Raw genomic sequence first — 19,997 nt, forward strand, 5'->3', positions numbered from 1 at the left:
GAGACGGCTGCAAAGCAGAGCAACTCTGGAGCTGTAATGTGCAGGAGGTCCCGTGGAATGCTCTCCACGTTGAAATGCATTCTCGTGGCTTTACTGGAATCGAATGTTCTGGGGGCACGCAGGCTCATCATCCACATGTTGCCTTAGAAGAAATTCCCGCTAAATCCTATAGGATTTATTTCCAAGTAATGGGGCCAACTGTAAAATCAATTTTTAAAAATACTCTGCGACCCGAACTTCTTTCAAAACATCCCACTAGTACAGGGGGCTCAAACTCAATCGCACAGGGGGCCAAAACTCAAAACGCGCTTTAGGTCGCAGGCTGAACAGGATAAACATTTATTACCAGGCATGAAAACCCCCTCTGCCCCATGGAGAAAGCAGCTGCCTGCTCCATTGGGCAAGGAAGAGACAGTGACGGTGGCCTGCCTGGTGCTGCCAGCTCACCAGGCATGAAAAACCCCTTTGCCCTGTGAAGAAGGCAACCGCCTGCTCCGTTGGGCAGAGAGGAGGCGGCAGTGGCGGCAGCCTGCCTAGTGCTGCTGCCTCTTGCACTGCTCGAGCCAGCAGCACTGAGCATACAAACTCCCTCTGCCCCACGAAGAAGGTAGTCGCCTGCTCCGTTGGGCAGAGAGGGGACGGCGGCCTGCCTGGTGCTGCTGGCTCTCCTGCCGTGCAAGCCGGCAGCGCCAGGCATGCAAACCCCCACTGCCCCACAGAGAAGGCAGCAGCCTGCCTAGTGTTGCTGGCTCTCACACTGTGCGAGCCGGCAGCACAGGGCATACAAACCCCCTCTGCCCCATGGAGATGGTAGCCGCCTGCTCCATTGGGCAGAGAGGGGATGGCGGCCTGCCTGGTGCTGCCAGTTCTTGTTCTGGGCGAGCCGGCAGCACCAGGCTTGCAAACTCCCTCTGCCCCGCAAAGAAGGCAGCCGCTTGCTCCATTGGGCAGAGAGGTGACGGTGGCGGCGGCAGCCTGCCTAGTGCTGCTGGCTTTCGCACAGCTCAAGCCAGCAGCACTGGGCATACAAAACCCCTCTGCCCCATGGAGAAGGCAGCTGCCTGCTGCTCCTTTGGGCAGAGAGGGGATGGCAGCCTCCTTGTTTTCTGCCCCCTCCCCGTGGACCCCTGCGCAGCAGCCACCCCCATGCACCATCATACCTGCAGGATAAGGTAAGTGGCGAGGCAGGGGGTGCAGGGTGCAACACGGGACCCATGGGGTGGCTGAAAATGCGGAGGCCCCCCTGGGGGCAGCTTTGCCCAGCTACGCCTCTGCTTCAAGCCAACCTCTAGGTGAGGCCAGGAGATCTCCCAGAATTACAACTGATCTCCAGGCAAGACAGATAAATTTCCGGGGGGGGGGGGGGGCTACACACATAGTGGCTGCTAAAGTTCCTCCCCATGCTCCACCTCATATCTCCAGGAACGTCCAATTGGGAGCTGGCAACGTGTTTTCCCACCTTGCAATAGCCTTGCAAGGTAAGCCAGGAGGCTTCCTTCCTCATTTTGCAGCAGCTTCTGTTCATCCCACATGGCAGCCTACCCTGCAGGTATGCACAGAAGTCAGAGCAGGACTCCCCTGGTGCAAAGCTGAATCTGGACCTCCCATCCGCCCCTCCTGCTTGGTTGCCTTACCCAATGCATGACCAAGAGATTGGGGCGGCTCTTGCAAAAAATTCATGCAAAGCACCAGGAAACTTGGGCGGAGTGGGGCAAAAAAAGACACACCAACTTCTGCCCGCAAAGAGATCTGCCGGATTCGGAAGCAGGGAGTGTGCCAGTTTTGGGTGGGGGGGGGGAAGAGGAGGGCTCACCCTTCGTTTGGCTTGGAGAGCTGTAACTCACGGGCAGACCGGCCCCCTTTTTTGCAAGGATTAGATTCAAAGGAGCCAGGGCTGGGGGCATGGATTTGCAATGGGCCAGCTCTCTTGTGAGAAGATGACTTTCCTCCCCCTTTTGGGTCTGCACATTTGGGGAGGAGTGAGTGTTGCTTGCAAAGGATTGCAAATTTTGCATGCAAATACGGTCTCCCTGCTTTTCAAAGCTGCTCACAGCAGGCTCCTGAGCACACCCACCCAACCGCCTTCTGGGGCTGGGGCCAGACAATGGGATTTTAAGTGTGTGTTACACGGGCGGTTAGAATTGTATGAAGGGCTGGATGTGGCCGGCCGTGAGTTTGACACATGTGCACTAGTACATGCAATTAATTGTTTATTCAAGTTAAGGGCATTCAAATGTTTCAGATTAATTTGCAAAGGGTTTGTGGGGACATTTATTATAAAAGTGCTGTGGGAGATGAAGAGAAAGCTACTGCTCCTTCGTAACTGCACTATAGGGAAACGCCCGTTTAGCAATGCAGTGTTTAGTACTAAACCACATGAATCTGGAACTTCAGATAGGAAATTTAGCCTGAAAAAATGTGCCTGGAGAGGGGACAATGAGGACTGACGCTGAGGAGATAAAGTAAGAAATCCTTTTTTCCCTGTGCTACGCATCTACATTACTGTATGTTTGGTTACATCTTTCTACCTGATGTCGTCTACCTTGTGTCTCCTCTCTGGTGTTGTGTCTGCTCAAGCAAAAAAAACAACAACAACAAAGTTAACTTTATAACTTCAGATGTACATGGTCACTAACATGTAAGCAGTGACTATCTGACTAACCAATAGCTAATCAATAGACCAGGTCATAAACAACATATTGTTTACATACAGTTAATTTATAACCGAGTTGTGACAGACACTTGCAAAATCCCAACATTAACCCCCATTCAGGTTTGCTTAAATGTATATATTTGCCTAAAGGATTTTTCCCCAGTCTCTGGGCTGGATCTAAATTTTTTGAAGGGGGCTAAAGAACAAATAGGCTCCATCCATATATTATGTACATTTTAAATATACAATCTGCTGCTGCTGCCTTCCTCTGCATGCTGCCTGGGGGTGCCCCCTAGATCCAGTCCTGCTCTATCTTTCTATAAAGTTCAAATAGGGTTGCCAACCTCCTGGTGGGGCTTGGAAATCTCCCAGAATTACAATTGCTCTCCAGTCACAGGGTTGCCAACTTGCATGTGGCACTTGGAGATCACTTGATTTTAAGACTACATATAACTGTTCTAGAGAAAATGGCCAATTTAGAGGTTGGATTCTATGGGACTGTATCTGATTGAGGTCCTGCCCCTCCCCAAACCTAACCTCCCAAGGCACCACCGCTAAAATCTCCAGGAATTTCCCAACCTAGGGTTGGCAATCCTATCTCCAGGCTGCAGATATCAGTTCCTCTGGAAAAAAATATGGCTGCTTTGGAGGGGGCATTACATTCAGTGGGTCTTTCCCACAGGTTCCGCCTGAAATCTCCAGAAATATCTCGGCCTAGAGTCAACAACCCTATCAGGGTGGCATATAACAATAGCTGCAAGATTATACTTCAGCATCAAACTATTCATCAAATCCAGTACAGGGCAATCATGCAACATGTCTCCTATTAAAACTGTTGGATAATCTCCTCGTAGAGATTAAACTGTTTCACAACGAGAAGAGTGCACTGTGGCTTAGCACAGCGAAGCGTATCCCAAACATGCATGTGAGCTCAGGCACAAAGAAAAAGTCGGAGTCATTTGTAGTTTCTAATCTAATAAAAAGAGTATTTATTAGTGAACTCCATTCTGGATAGAAAGGTAGATAGATAGGTTCACTATTCTATTCTAATCTAGCTGGATGGGGATGGATACATCCTCTCTATGCACATGGTGCTGTAGGTTAGAGAGCAAGATGGAGAGTGAGAGACCAGAAGGAAGGAAGTCCCTAAGAGTATCAGTTTAACATCAAAGGGATAGTGCCAGCATGATAAAGGTGACAATCCCCAGGTCCCTATCTAGCATCTGTCTTACAAGTAAAAACCCCTCTGTGGTTGAGGCAGGAAGTCTTTCTCTTCCAACAAAAACATTGATGTCAGACTTTCAGGAAACAAACTTTCAAAGGAAACTTTTCTAATGCTCTCCTAAAAGCTAGATGAAATGAATTTGCCACTCCCACCTTCTCTTTAGGAGCTCATTCTGCAGGATGTAACCAATAACAGTAAACCTCTTCAGCCAGTTGCTGAAAAATGCCTTGCCCACAGCAAAGGTACCTGGGGTGCCTATGACTTCATGATATTCCATGGCTCTTGGCAAACAAAAATGTACATCTGCTTTCTCTGTGTTGCTATTGTAAATGTGCCAAATTGATACTTACTTCCCAGCCTCATCCAATCTTATGTGTGTGTGTTAAATGCTTTCAAGTCACATCTGACTTATGCCGACCATATTAATTAATTACCTCCAGAATTTCCTATTGTTAACAGTCTTGCTCAGGTCTCGCAAACTAAAAGCCACGCTTCCTTTATAGAGTCAATCCATCTCATGTTGGGTCTTCCTCCTTTCCTGCTGCCTTTAATTTTTTCCTAGCATTATTTGTTGTACCCCTGGACTGTTCATTAATGAGACTTCGTATTCAAATGATTTCCTTTATTGAAAACTTGTGTATCCAACTTGTGTATTTCCAACTTGTGTATCCCCCTCTCCTTTCCTGCCTGACAAACAGAGAGTAATTCCTGTTGGGATAGCGGATGGAAGAGATTTTCAGGTTAGGTTATGCTGATTAGTGTGCCATGGTAAATGTGAGGTTTTAAATGTTGTTTGGTTTAAGTTATGAATTGTGTTTTAACTTTGCTATAAGCTGCCCTGTGCCCAGCCTTGGCTGAGAATGGGTGGGAGATAAATTCAATAAAATAATAAGAAATAAAAATAAGTAATAAAATGGCCCTTTAGGATACTGCTGTGAAAAGTGAAAAACTTCCAGGTCAACAAATACAAATTGAATGCAAATTAACAGTAGGCTTTCTGTTGTTATATTTGCCTATGTTCTCAAGTTGCTATATTTGTCTGTGTTCTCAAGTACAGGAAAGCCAGCTGGAGAATTACACAAAGAAACAAGAAATTTCACAACGGCAAACACAGCAGTGAAATTAGTGTATTGCATTCCAAACACAGGCAAAATCATGTTTCAGAATGACAGTAGAAACTAGCAAAATCTATCAATATGCCAGGAAACCTTTTTTATGAAATATTTTCCTTCATAAACACAAAAAACTAATGTGCCTTGAAGAACACTACGGGCAAACTAAAATGTGCTCAAGAGAATGTGTTACAGATAAATTATCCTATGTGCTGAATTACTATCAATTCACACAAGATTATATAGTAAATTATTACAGATGTACAGTAGTCTTATGCATAGTATCTATCTATCTATCTATCTATCTATCTATCTATCTATCTATCTATCTATCTATCTATCTATCTATCTATCTATCTATCTATCTATCTATCTATCTATCTATCTATCTATCTATCTATCTATCTATCTGTGGTGTATAAAAGTTACGAATCTACAGCCAATCATAGTTTTGCAGCACATGTTCTAACAATATGTGCAGTCATCACCTGATTATCACTATTTGACTACCGTATATATTCGCATATATGTCGAATTTTTCAGCACATTTTTTTGTGCTGAAAAAGCCCCCCTCGACTTATACGCTAGTGAGGTGTATTTTAAAAAATATTTTAGGGTTTTTACTTTGTTCGTCACCAGGGGGCGCAGCTTTTAGGCTACTGGCACCAAAATTTCAGGGATTTTTCAAGAGACTCTCTTGATGATACCACCCAGGTTTGGTAAAGTTTGGTTCAGGGGGTCCAAAGTTATGGACCCCCAAAGGTGGTGCCCCCATCCCCTATTGTTTCCAATGGGAGCTAATAGTAGATGGGGCTACATTTTGAGGGTCCATAACTTTGGACCCCCTGAACCAAACTTCACCAAGCCTGGCTGGTATCATCAGGAGGGTCTCCTACAGATACTCTGAAATATTGGTACTTTTAACATAAACATTCCTCCCCTGACCAAAAATCCAATTTTGAAGGATTTTAACTCTTGTGTTTTAGCTTGGTTGCTGATTGAGCTAAGGTTTTTGTACTTTTAAAGTTATTGTTGAGACCATATTGTATTTGTTGACCCTCTTTTCCATTTACAGAGCTAGTTTACTGTTTTTCTTTGAAATAAATATTCAAAAATATTTAACAATTACTGATGCCTGTAAGGAATTCCATAGAAGCAGAAATAAAAGGCTTTTTGGGTGTAAAAGACCGTTTATTCAGACATCTTAGAAAGCTCACGTACACGCCGTGGCAGGAATAAGGTCTCCCGCCAGAGGCACAGGTTATAACTCTGTCCATCCCATCCCCCCTCCCGGATTCCCATGGGAACGGAGGTCTCATCTCCCTCGCAGAGATAAGGTCTCCGCGGCAGAAGCTGGCCCATCGCCCGGGTTGTGGAATGTAGTCAAGGCCAGGCGGCTGACCCGCTCATCAACACCATTGAATCCTTTACATGCCTCAATTAATGTAATTTTATTGCTATCTATTTTTATTTTTGAAATTTACCAGTAGCTGCTGCATTTCCCACCCTCGACTAATACGCGAGTCAATAAGTTTTCCCAGTTTTTTGTGGAAAAATTAGGTGCCTCGACTTATATGTGGGTTGACTTATACACGAGTATATACAGTATATGAAACTATAATCACCATGTGTTTTACGTTTTTGCTTACAAGAAACTACTGTCTGTATAAGAAATGTATAAAAAACAAATAATGAGAACAACTTATCTGTTTAAATGTTTTAAAATGCTTTAAAATGTTTAAAAGAAGCCCTATCTGAAGCAACTGTTAAAGGTTGACATTGTGCATTGTACTCTTTTAACATCATTATCAATAACTTGGATGAAGGGAGTGGAGGGAATTGTTATCAAATTTTCATAGAAGGCAGAAATAATATTCAAAATGCTCTTGATAAACCAGAAAACTGGCCTGAAACTAACAACATGAAATTTAGCAGACACAAAAGCAAACTTCAGCTTTTAGACAAAATGAATTGAATTCACAGATATAGAATTGGGAGATAACTGACTTGGCAGTAACATATGTTAAAACAATCTAAAGATTGCAGTCAATCACAATTTGAGAAAAAATTAAGATGATTTTTGGTTGCATTAATGCGAGTATCTTAGTCATAAAAAGTAATAGTTCTGCTCCAATCTACACTAGACAGACATCAGTGTGAGTACTATACCGTACTTTAAGAAGAATGTAACCAGATTTGGATAGATTTAGACAAGGACATTGTAGTGATCAGGGGGTCTGGTAAACAAGTCATTTAAAGAGAGGTTGAATGAACTGGGTTTGCTTATCCCTGAGAAGGTGCAAGGGAGACTGATTGCACTTTTCAGCTAACATAAGGGTTTTCATAAAGAAAAGTTCAAATATTAGTTCTCTGCTGTTCTAGAGAGCAAGACTAGATCTAATGGATTTTGAGTTACAGGAGGGCAGATTTCATTTAAAGATTAGGTGATACTTCCTAACAGTAAAAGCAGTTCAGGAATGGAACTTCTTCCTCTCTGGAGGTCTTCAGGCAATGAATCTGGATGGAAATCTCTTTGAGAATGCTCTATTTTGGATTTTAGGGCTGGACTAGATGGCCTATTTATTTTATTTTAATTCCATTTACATAATTTATAGTCTGCCTTTCTCACTGAAATTCAAAGCAGATTACACAATGAAAATCAATGCAATAAATTGTATGATGCATCTAATACACAAGCAATAAGCCAGTGGTTCTCAACCTTCCTAATGCTGCAACCCTTTAATACAGTTCTTCATGTTGTGGTGACCCCCAACCCTAACATTTATCCATTTTACAGATGGAGAACACTGATGCAGAGAGTCTTAGGCGACCCCTGTGAAAGGGTCGTTCGACCCCCAAAGGGGTCCCGACCCCCAGGTTGAGAACCACTGCAATAAGCAATAGTCTCCAAGATGATTTCAAGGGGTGATCTATGTGTAGTGTGTTACAGTAGTCTAATCACATTGTTTCCTTGGATCCAGGTGGTCAGAAGACTGAATCAAGGGAGAGGGCAATTTTCTGTGCTAAAGGAAGTGGGGGGGGAGTATTTTTGTGGCCGCATTAATTTGCTTCTGAAGCAATAATGCTAGGTTCAGTATAACCCCTAGTATCTTCAGTTAGCAAGGGTCATCTGAGCCCTATTAAACAGCATGATGCTGTTTAAGGCTTCCCATCTGGCATAATTTTCATCCTGTCTGGATTCAGTTTCTGTTTATTTATTCAGCCATTTAACCACAGTAGCCAGGCAGTGACTCAAGCCAGGCCGAAAATGGTTCATAGGATTATCTGACAAGACCTGGAGTGGTTCGCTATTGTTGTCTTCATTACTTTGTCCAGGAAGGGCAGATTAGAGATTAGACAATAACTGGTCAAATCATCTTTGTCTATGACTGATGTTTAAAGTAGTGGATGAATTTTTTTACTGTATGCTGCTATGTTTTTATATGTCTTATAGATCTGACCATGAATTTTAATGTATTATGTATTGCTGTATTTGTATTATTGTATTTACATTTGTTGTACACCACCCAGAGCCCTTTGGGGGTGGGCGGTTTCCAAACAAACAAACAAATAAATGCCTCTGAGTGTCTGAGAGAAGATGCTATGAGTTAGTGACTGATTTATAATGGACATCAGGGGCTCATTAATGATTTTATCAACCAGGAAGGGCAAAGTTCCAGTGCAAAAGCAGTAACTTTTGCAAATAGATGCCAATAAAGGCCTTGGATTGGATTGGATTTCTACAGATCTCAATTCCTATCAACATCTATCATGGTAACAGGGTCAAACTGGTCCATAAGGAGATCATATAATGGGCATTGCTTCTGCCTGGTTTATTTTATAGCTAATATCCAAATCAGAAAGTACCTTCCAATTCCATGGTTCTATGAGTGTGGTAGGGAGCTAGAAAAAATACATTGGCTGATTTTGCATGCTAAAAATGTCCCATTGTTGGCACATGAATGCCCCAGCGCAATGGGGAGTTTTGCACAGCTCCAAGCGCTGCAGTGTGTCTGCCACATTGTCGCCCCGGAGCTGTCCTGCAGCAGTGACTTTACTCCAGGACTTTCCAGAACCGCAAAGGTTGAGGACCTTTTTTAATGCTCCTCTGTTGCTCTGATGGCTTCTGCTGCCGTGAAAACTCCTCAGCAGCAGAACAAGGCCATTTTTCCTGCCTTGCCGCTCTGGCCCGCCCCTCCAATGAATGGATGCCTCCTCCCTTTGTAGTGGAATAAAAAACACAGAGGGAGAAACCTTGCAAAAAAGCAGCGTATGAATGCGCTGTGAATGGGAGGGTGGCAATTCCCTTGCACATGCAAGGATTTTAGATGGTGGGGGATTGGAATACTGTGATTCCCTCACACATGCAGGGATTTTACATGGGGGGGGGGGGCAAGGATACCGATTCCCAGTGCCTGTTTTGTGCAGAGTCATTTAAAACTAAATAGGTGAAAGTCAGTGGGGGGAACGGGGTGGGGGGAAATTCAACCAATCAGAATGCGGGAATGGAGGTTGTCCGCACATGTGTAGAAGACATTGCCGAAGACCCCGTGGTGCCTCAGAGACTAGGGCACGGAGTAATGGATTCAAGGTGAAGAAAAGAGATTCCACCTAAACATTAGGAAGAACTTATTTACTGTCAGGGCTGTTAGGCAGTGGAAATCACTGCCTTGGAGAGTGGTGGAGTCTCCTTCTTTGGAGGTTTTTAAACAGAGGCTGGATGAATATATCTCGGGAGTGCTTTGATTGTGTGTTCCTGCATTGCAGGGGGTTGGACTTGAGGGCCCTTGGAGTCTCTTCCAACTCTATGAGTCTATGATTCTATGAAGTGGACAAGTCAACAGCAAAAACGCCGGGTAAAAAACACCACAGTGGCTGCACTCCCGGATATTTCACGGGCCATTTTTACTGCGCAAAATCAGCCATTGAAGACCAATAAAGTCCCAATTTAAAACCTATTCCAGATCCATAATCTGCATGTACAGTTTTTACATGGTGGCTGGATCTCCTTTTCTATTTTAACTAGTACACTTAAGTACACAATTAACGAGTACACTGTGAATTACCCAAGCAGTCGAATTGTCAGTACTGTTCAGTTTAAAAATATCATTTTTCTAATCTGAAAACCTGAAATAACTCTGAATTTCATGTATTCCAGCCTTGTAAAAACATTTTAAAATATCTGGTTGTTATATGCGCTGCAGTTTTGGTAGCAATAGACATAAGCAGCCTCTGGAAAGTTGAAAACTTTGAAAGGCTGGCAAATCTTAGGGTTATATGGGGTGGAAAACAATTCTGATTAGAAGGCATTCCTTACTTTTACATGACTTTCCCTTTTAAGTCTAAGGCCGTTTCCGCACGGCCCCCGAGGCGCCCCCACGCCGGCAAGAATTCTGCAGTCGTGACCTCAGGGGAGGCCCGAGAGAAGTGGGAGGACTGGCTGACTCCGCATGGAGCCAGCCTCTGCCCCCACTCCCCATCCCACTCACCTTGTGTCTCGTCCTTCGGCCTGCTGGCCTCTGAAGCCCATACGCTGCCCTCCGACCTCCAGGGGTGGGAGGACAGTGAGGAGAGAGACTTCAGAAGGCAACAGTGGCTGGCGACAGAGATGGAAGGTGAGTGAAGACGAAGAGAAAGGAAACAAGCGTGTTCCCGGCGGTGCTGTTAGCACCCAGCTCGCCGGGAAGGCTGCACGCTGTTGCAACAAAAGCAACTCTTTAAAGGGTTGTTTTTTAGAAACCTGACGCCGCCCACAGAAGGGGGAGCGCAGTCAGGTTGGCGCTGCTGCGTTGCAGCAGCGCCGCCTGTGCGAATGGCTCCCTGGGGACGGCATTTTTCCTGTCCCCAGGGCGCCATAAAAAGGCCGTGCGGAAATGGCCTAAGTAACCATCTTTCATATCCTTACATATTTACTATTTTTAAAGATATGTTTAGCAGTTAAATTATATTTTGTTCTTCCTCCACGCAGAGTTATCTATATAGGCTGTTCCATTCGTAGACAGAATGCTGGAGACTTCAGGTGTCTGCTTATAAAAGTAACACATCTTGGGTGGCAAGAGTTTGTACAATAAGAGTTTACATTTTCAGATACAATTTTTCAGGTGATATCACAATTTGTGACTCAGCATCAGGTCCCCAGAGACCCTAGACCCAATAAGAAACTCCAGGGGTGAGTGGTGAATAAAAGGTTTATTTTAGCTGCAGCCAAAATAGACTCTCTGATGAAGGCAGAAGCAATGAACACATTTCAGGCTCTTCATTATACACAGGTACATTCATCAATCACTGGTACATCATCAATGCATCATTGATTACTTCACTTTGATCCCTCCATTTACATGTCAGTATAGGTTAAGCCCTCCACATGCAAGTACACACGTCACATTGTCTTAAAAAGATCAGCATTTAGCACCAAGAGGAGGGGATTTTAGTGTGATAATGAGCTCCCCAGGCATCTTGAGGGCAGTCCTGTCACCCAAAAGAATAACAACCGCTTTGTGAAAGTCATGTGGACCATAAAACAGGAAACTAGTCACATACTCTTATCACAGAAAGAAGCAAGGAGGTGTTATCTGAAATAAGGAATGGAGACCTAGAGTCTAGGAAGTATCCTTGAAGGTTGGAACATTGTGACATATTGCAAAATCTATTGCCTGCAATTCAGCATTTGAAGGACATAACTCACTCATCAGACCTCCCCTATTGGCAGGCAATAAAGTCATATTTCCTCCTGGCCAGGAAGAAATATGAAAGATGGGAGTCAGGGTTTCTCATGCAAGGACAATGTTATAAAAATACTATCCAAGATAACATCTTGGTTGACTGCTTCTACAAATAAAACTGCAATGTTAAGCAAATTGTACTAATATCTTGTTAGTCTCTGTGTATATTATAAATCTATCTCTTTCTAAGGCACAAGTTATTATTAAGGACTAAGCATTAATATATCAAACTATGTTAGTCTAATATGGTTAATATTTAAAAGATTTTCTGAAATGCTGCCTCACAGGGGCAGGCCTACATGGAGCACATTGCATTAATCTGATTTAGATGTTACCAGGGCTTTTACCACAGTGACAAAACCTTTCTCACTCAAGAAAATTCATAGGTTAATCACCTGCTGGTAGAAGGCACACTGGCCACTGCTGCTGTAACCCCGAGTAGGGTGGACTAAGTGTCTAGCTAAGCAGCTGAAGAGAAGGCTGGTTGCTGGGGAGTTTGATAGTATTTTATGAGCTGTTATCACCTTGAATAAAATAACTGGAGTCCCAGTGTATGTGAAAAATAATGAGTAGAAGTGATATGTATGTATTAGTTTAGTTTGATATTATTGCAAGAGTCATATTATTATTGAAGGGCTGCCATACCTAAGCAAAGGACAGAAGTCAGGTTCCAGTTTGTTCCACAATCAAGAGGACTATAGCAAGGGACTCTGGAACTTTGGGAGACTTGAAAGTTGGGCTTTGCTCATCCTGAATGGGTTTTAAAAGACAACTAGCTCCTCAGCTGAATGCAAGACATTATTGGCTGAAAGTTTCTGTTCCTTGTTGCACTTCCATGTTGAAAAAAAGGGAGTTGGATTGTTCAACTATTGCAGATTTTGATTTAAAAGAAAAAAATTAATTTACATTGTCTTGCAAGTTGAATTCCTACTTAGCCCAATAGAACCCATATGCTTATGCTAGCAGAAGCTTGATGTGTAGTGAGTGTAATTATCCAGAGAACAAATTGAAGTTCCTGGTGTTGAAATGGGCAGTCTGTGATAAATTTCATGGTTTTTTTTGTCCGGAACAGAATTTAAAATTATTATAGATAACAATCCGCTAACCTATGTGTGGCGGAACATGTCTGCTTCGCCCTGCAGGCCATATCCCACCCCAAGCCTCTACCAGGGGTTTCCACCTTTTCCTGGAAAGGGCTTGCTTTCTCTCTCTGGGTAAACCACTGCCACCCCCTGACTGTTTGAGGAACTTCCTGCTAGGGCAGGTCAGGGCTCCCCAGCTTCCTTTCCAACTCTGAGGCCTAGTCTCGGTTTCCCCTGTTTCCCCTCTCCTGGGTTCCACAGGGTAGATTGAAGGCCCCAGAGAAGCAGCTGCTTGCCAACTGCCAGCCTTCCTCCTGGTGCCTTCCTATTCTGATAGCGCATCCACAATAGTGGCGGTCTAGGTGATACAGAGAACTGGAATTGACTGAGATAGTTAAGCTTACTTTGATTAGAGAAAATAACTTATTTAAATTTATTGATAACTGGAAACCTGTGATAGATTTTTTTGCTTAAAACAGAAAAAAATGAACGGATGATTTGAAGATTCAATGACTACAGGTATAAGAAAATGGGTATAATATAGAAAAATGTGACTCCTACTTAATTAATAACAACAATTAATAATTAATTGAATTATCATTTCATAATTGTATCTAGGGAGCCAGCGGAAAATATTTAGCTGTGTTTATATTTGGTGAAGAAAAAATCAGTAGTCCTCCTTTCCCCCATTGTTTCTGTCTGGCCTTTTCTTTGTTTGTTTGTTTATCTTTTTAAAAGTTTTAATAAAATTATATGAATACATAAAATAAATATCTGTTTGGGATGAGTGTGCCTTCTCTCTGTGTATTTAAGTACCTGTAGGCAGGGAGGACACTTCAGAATTTAACATATAGATTTCAAAAATGCTTTCAAAAAGTCAACAGGATCCTAAATCTTGGGATTAAATGAGTGTTGCAAAGTTGCAAGTGTTTCAATGATACTCGCAAGGCATTCGTGCAAGTGCATACAGCAATTCCTGAGTCTTCTGTGAGGACATTGCTACCTTCCTCAGAGAATAATGTTCCACTGCAACCTGTTTATCCAACAGAAGTGGCCCAGGTCCAGCAGCATTTCTAGGCTGCAAACCTGCTCCATTAAAGAGAGAGAGTAACCCTCCCAAAACAACAGACACATCAAATGCTGGCTTAGTGTTTTTGGGATAGGAATGTCTGGTAGAAGGACTGTGAAGGATCTGTAGCTGAGGCCATGAAATCCACTTAGGATATGCTAGACTAAATGGACCAGTGGGCTGACTCCATATAAAGCAGTTTCATTATATGTTCAATTAACCTTATGTAAATTTACCTATGCGTAAGCTTCATTAAACCCAGTGGAACTTACTGAGTAAATATGTATACGATCAGATTAAGCATCATTGAAGCTCCCTTGCCATTGAATTTGGGAATGTTTCTTGGTAGAAATCAGTCACAAATATGATTCCAGTTTTTTTTTAAAAGAACAACCATTCTTACCTGCCAAGTAACCTAAAAGCAAGGTCAAGATAAGCTGCTTCTGGACACACACAAAAAGCTTCATCTGAAAATAAAAGTAAAAATTGATGCAAACAAGGTACAGTAGAACACATTCCTTTGCTTAAAATTCACTGAACAGTTTTTAAAAAGTCTCCCTCCTATTCTTTCCATTATGTAAAAAAGAAAAGGTAGGGTTATCAGTTTCCAGTTGGTGGCTGGAGATCTTCTGATATTACGGTTGATCTTCAGGTGACAGAGATCAGTTCCCCTGGAGAAAATTGCCATTGTAGAAGGTGAATGCAATGGCATCATGCCCTATGGAAGTTCCTTCCCTCCCCAAACCCTTCCCTCCTCAGCCTGCACCCCCAAAATCTCTAGGTAGTTTCCAACCTGCAACTGGCAACCCTATCAGAAGGATAAAATAACTGCCCTGCTAGAGGAAAAATGGCCAGTTGGGAACAAAGTAGGTAGCCATAACTGACAATGAAAAGTCAAGATATCCTTCCCTATTACATTCTACTCAGTACTGATGCTGTTGCATATGCAGTTGGTCTGTCACTGCCTTTCCTTAGCTCAGAACCTAGTATAGCAGAAAGGCTGCATGGACAGCATCCAGTTTGAGCATCTTCACTGTGCAAACCTGGGCTCACTCAAATGCTGTATGTTAACAGTTGAAGGGTGTCTGAAGCTGTGGCTAGATGGATGAAGCTTAGCTTCCACAGATGTGCTTGTCTAGGCCTGAAACTGTTGTGAACTTTGTGGATGCAAAGTATGCGATGCCATTCAGTAAAATTATTAAAACACAGATCCCGATTGGGTAGCCATTTCTCTAATTGAAATAGTGTTGGAGAACAGCTTTCTTCCCTGTACTTAGAGCTAAAAGAGCTTGCCTCCGAATATATGCTGTGATTTTCATTGACAAGAGGAACAGGGAGGAGCTTGCCAACCCATCACTATCTTTCTGAAAGTTTAATTGCATGCAACATTTAGCAAAAGATGCATATGTTACTAGGGATCTTTAAAATTACATCCATTTGAGGCATGTCAAAATCTGCTAAGTTTGATAAAGATGGGTGTAAATGAGTTTTGCTACTTTCCCTCCTTCTTGCACTTTCTGCCTGGGTGGTTGCTTTTCTCTGCTAGTTTATTTTATGCCATAATGTTCTGGGAAACGTTGCATTTATCACAGACAGCAGACACCTGCAGAGAGAAATTGTTCTGTCATTAATAATAATTGTAAAACCAATCATATGACAAAGTATGTACCTTGGTCACAGCATTTCCCTCATGAAAGCAGACATTATACCCTTCCCACTCCCTCCAAGTGACTCAACTGTTCAGTCCAAGGATGAAATTCACAGCATTCAAGAAGTAAGGAAGCTTTCAGATGGAGACTTAGAGCCCATAGGAGGGAATTGCCTTTGGAACCTCCAAGAACCTTGGTTGTCCTCATTAGCTGTAAAGCGTAAAGCATGTACAGTGTAAAGCATGTAAAGTGATGCACATAGGGGCAAAAAATCCAAACTTCACTACACACTACAGGGGTCAGTCACAGACCAGGAAAGTGATTTAGGTGTCTTAGTTAATAGTTCCATGGAAATGTCAACTCAATCCATGGCAGCTGTGAAAAAGGCAAACTCTATGCTGGGGATAATTAAGAAAGGAATCTATATCTATAAACGCGAAATACCACTCATTGACTGACTCACTGACTGACTCACTGACTGACTGACTCACTGACTCATCAACAGAACTCAAAAACCACCTAACTTACAAAGTTGAAATTTGACACACCTGTTCATTATGTGGTTTAGGTGCTCACCAAGAAAGGATTTTTTCAAAATATTCAGTTTTACTTATTACACATTTACTGTTGAACTCTGGCCATCTGCATTACTGTTGAACTCTGGCCATCTGAACGAACATTCTAAAGGTGACAGTTATAAACCTGCTTGCCAAGCTAAAGGATGCAGTACAGGGAGTACAAATGATTCATTTCACAGGAGATTTTAATGAAGGGCACTTTGACGCTCTACTTCCATGTGTCAAATCGACAAGTTCTGATAATGCCCACCAAACATCAAGCATAATTGAGCCAATGGTGGCCCAACTGGATTCTACCACCGACCTCCTCACCACATACGAACCTGTTCCTTCTGTTGAAATAGCTAAAGGGAGGAGAGGGATTAAACGCAGAAAGCGATTTACAGATTTGATTAGAAAAAGACAAGTAAGGGAAGTTGCTGCAAAATATGCAAAAAACAAGCCAGAAGTTCACAGGCAGGCTGTGATGAGGTATGCTGAATGTCACCCCGAAGTTAATAGAGAGGCTGTGATGAAGTATGCTGAATGTCACCCTGAAGTTCATAGAGAGGCTGTGATGAGGTATGCTGAATGTCACCCCAAAGTTCACAAACAGACTGCAAAAAAGTATGATGAATGTCACCCCAAAGTTAACAGACAGGCTGTGAAAAAGTACTCCTCCACCCACCCTCACATTAACAACACCACTACAGCCAAATACTATCAACATACATCACAAACCACACTATCACCTTGGACTACTAAACATTTGTCGGGTTTTCCATATGGACATCATATTGCTTACTGTGGAGACAAGTTTATTGCTCTCGGCCTCCGATCAACCTGTGCTTGGTTTCGTGCTCTGAAGTGGCGGGATGAGGCCCCAGGGAGGGGCTGTAGGTGCGGGACAGTCCGTCTCCCTGTCCTTCAACCGTACCCTGGGCCTCTTCACAGCCTTCTCGCTCATCAGCATCCAATAGCAGAACACTTCCTTTCTGCATCCCGAAAATACAACGGCTGCTTCCAAATGATGTCTTTTGGAGCCCACCAGGTGAAAGAGAGCAATAACACATTGCATTAGAAAAAGACAACTGCAGGAAGCGGCTGCAACATATGCAAAAACAAACCCATCAGTCCACAGACAGGCTGTGAGGAAATATGCTGCATGTCACCCCAAAGTTCACAAACAGGCTGTAAAGAATATGTTGAATGTCACCCTGAAATTCATAGAGAGCCTGTGATGAAGTATGCACCGCAAAGCACGAGTGCCCTGCTAGTTGTTAATAAAACGGCAAAAATTGTCATGCCCTTATATAAAGCAGTGGTGCGACCTCACTTGGAGTACTGTGTTCAGTTCTGGTCACTGCATCTCAAAAAGGATATCAAAGACATAGAAAAAGTGCAGAGGAAGGCAACAAGGATGATTGAGGGATTGGAGAACCATACTTATGAGGAGAGGCTGCAGCGTTTGGGACTCTTTGGAGAGGAGATGTCTGAGGGGGAATACGATTGAAGTCTATAAAATTGTGCATGGGGTAGAATATGTCAACAGAGAGAAATTTTTCTCTTTCTCACAATACTAGAACCAGGGGGCATTCATTGAAAATGCTGGGGGGAAGAACTAGGATTAATAAAAGGAAACATTTCTTCACGCAACGCATGATTGGTGTTTGGAATATGCTGCCACAGGAGGTAGTGATGGCCACTAACCTGGATAGCTTTAAAGGGGGCTTGGACAGATTTATGGAGGAGAAGTCAATCTATGGCTACCAATTTTGATTCTCCTTGAATCTGAGATTGCAAATGCCTTAGCAGACCAGGTGCTCGGGAGCAGCAGCAGCAGCAGAAGACCATTGCTTTCACAATTTGCATGTGAGTTCCCAAAGGCATCAGGTGGGCCACTGCGAGTAGCAGAGTGCTGGACTGGATGGACTGTGGTCTGATCCAGCAGGCTCTTTCTTATGCTCTTATGTTCTTTGCTAAAAAAAACTAGGGCTGTTTCTGCACGACTGAGAGCCCCTGGCCCGGCAAGAATTCTGCAGTGGTGGGGGCGAAGAGGCCATTCACCGCGCACTGAAAAGCGTCGCGATGCTTGACCTCAGGGGAGGCAGTATTGTGAGGACAGGGGGCTCCGCATGGAGCCGCCTCTGCCCCCTTCCCCGTCCCACTCACCTTGTCCCCGTCGTTGGCCTGCTGGCCTCTGAAGCCCTGCCCACGCTGCCCTCTGACCTCCAGGGGTCAGAGGACAGTGAGGGAGAACTTCAGAGGCCAGCTGAACAACAGCTGGATAAAGGCAGCTGATCGTTGGACGGTCGCGGTTGCACCGCCGGGGCTGCGCTGTTAGCGGCAAATACAACCCGCTAAAGGGTTGTTTTACAGTGAGCCCTGGCCTTGCGCCCTGGGGGAGGGGGAGCGCAGTCGAATTGGCGGCTGCTGCGTTACAGCAAAGCGCCGCTATATCGCGGAAATGGCTCCCTGGGGACAGCATTTTTCCTGTCCCCAGGGTGCCATAAAAAGGCCGTGCGGAAACGGCCTAGGAAAATGAGGGAAGACTTCAGCTGTTGGTTTAACCATAGCTCTAATAAATGGTTGGCCATTTAACCATAACTCTAATAAGAGCTCAGCCATTGACTGAAGTGGTTAGCCTCAGTTCTCCATTTTCTAAAATAGAAATAACGTGCCGACTTCACAGAAACCTTCTGGGATTTTTTTACTTAGTCAGTGAGTATGTGCGGGGGTGGGGTTATTTTGCATCTGTTGTATTAACTTAGGCTCACTGTGTAACTGCTGCCCTGCAATATTTGTAATTCCTACAATTCTAGGCCTAAGCAATTCTTGATGACAGTTTAGGACAGGAAGCTGAGAATACATTGAAGTGTGAATTCTGCTTTAGAATTCATTTCTCTTCCTCATTTAGATCACTCTATTTTATTTAAATGGACATTGCAAACAAATGATAAATAACAAACAAGTAAAATGACCCTAAAACACAGCTGTAATGTCTGTTTTAATGGAGAGACACTGCTTCTTTCAAGAGGGAAATGCAATTGCAGTAGGCATCTCAACTGAATTGTATCTAATGCCATATTCAGAATCTGTGTCCTTCAACTTTTTTACATTCTAGCTTGACTGTTAGTGATGCTAAAGTTTAATTAGACAAAAAGGATACTCATAGGGTGAACCAAATCATCAAAACGGCTTCTGACAGCAATGTATGAAAGACTGCAGAGTTGTTTTGAAGATGTTTATACACAGCGCTGTACACATTTAACTCTTGTTAGCACAAACTTTGATAAGTTTGGTATTAGGTTGTCATTAATTCACTTACGCAGATTGTATTATCTGTCATGGTATTTCTTTTTTTTTTTTTACAGAAACACCTACAAACGTATTTCAATGTATAAAATATTGGATCTTAAGTTTGAAACGCTTCTGTAGTTTATCACCCGCCAAGCCTATGAAAATCAGATTGTCATTAAACCATAGGTAGAATGGATTAAGAATATTAAGCTAAACCTGAAGCATATTAATGAACCTAAGAACTGTGAAGTGAGAAAGATTATTTTGATAAAGTGAATCATCCAATAGCTCTGGTCCCCAGCTATAAATGTCAGTGAACCAGACTCTCTAATTCCTTGCTGGTGAGATAGAATTTGTGGTCACACTTTATACGTTTTGTGCAAATATAAATGCAGAATTACCTTTTAGTTTGCAAAATGGAATTGTATATGAAGAAACATTACACAGAGTCTCTTCCATAACAGAAAACCATTTATGTCAAATATAGTTAGTTTAGGAGTGTTGATGTGCCTTCTGTAAGGTTTCCGGACTTCATGCGCCGACCATAAATAATTATTTAACAACTAGTAGGGCAAGGCCAGGAATATAATAGCTTTTATGTTGAAATTAACATCAAGTGATCTGTAGA

The sequence above is a fragment of the Sphaerodactylus townsendi genome, linkage group LG02 (genome assembly GCF_021028975.2).
Source record: "Sphaerodactylus townsendi isolate TG3544 linkage group LG02, MPM_Stown_v2.3, whole genome shotgun sequence".
Classification (NCBI taxonomy): domain Eukaryota; kingdom Metazoa; phylum Chordata; class Lepidosauria; order Squamata; family Sphaerodactylidae; genus Sphaerodactylus; species Sphaerodactylus townsendi.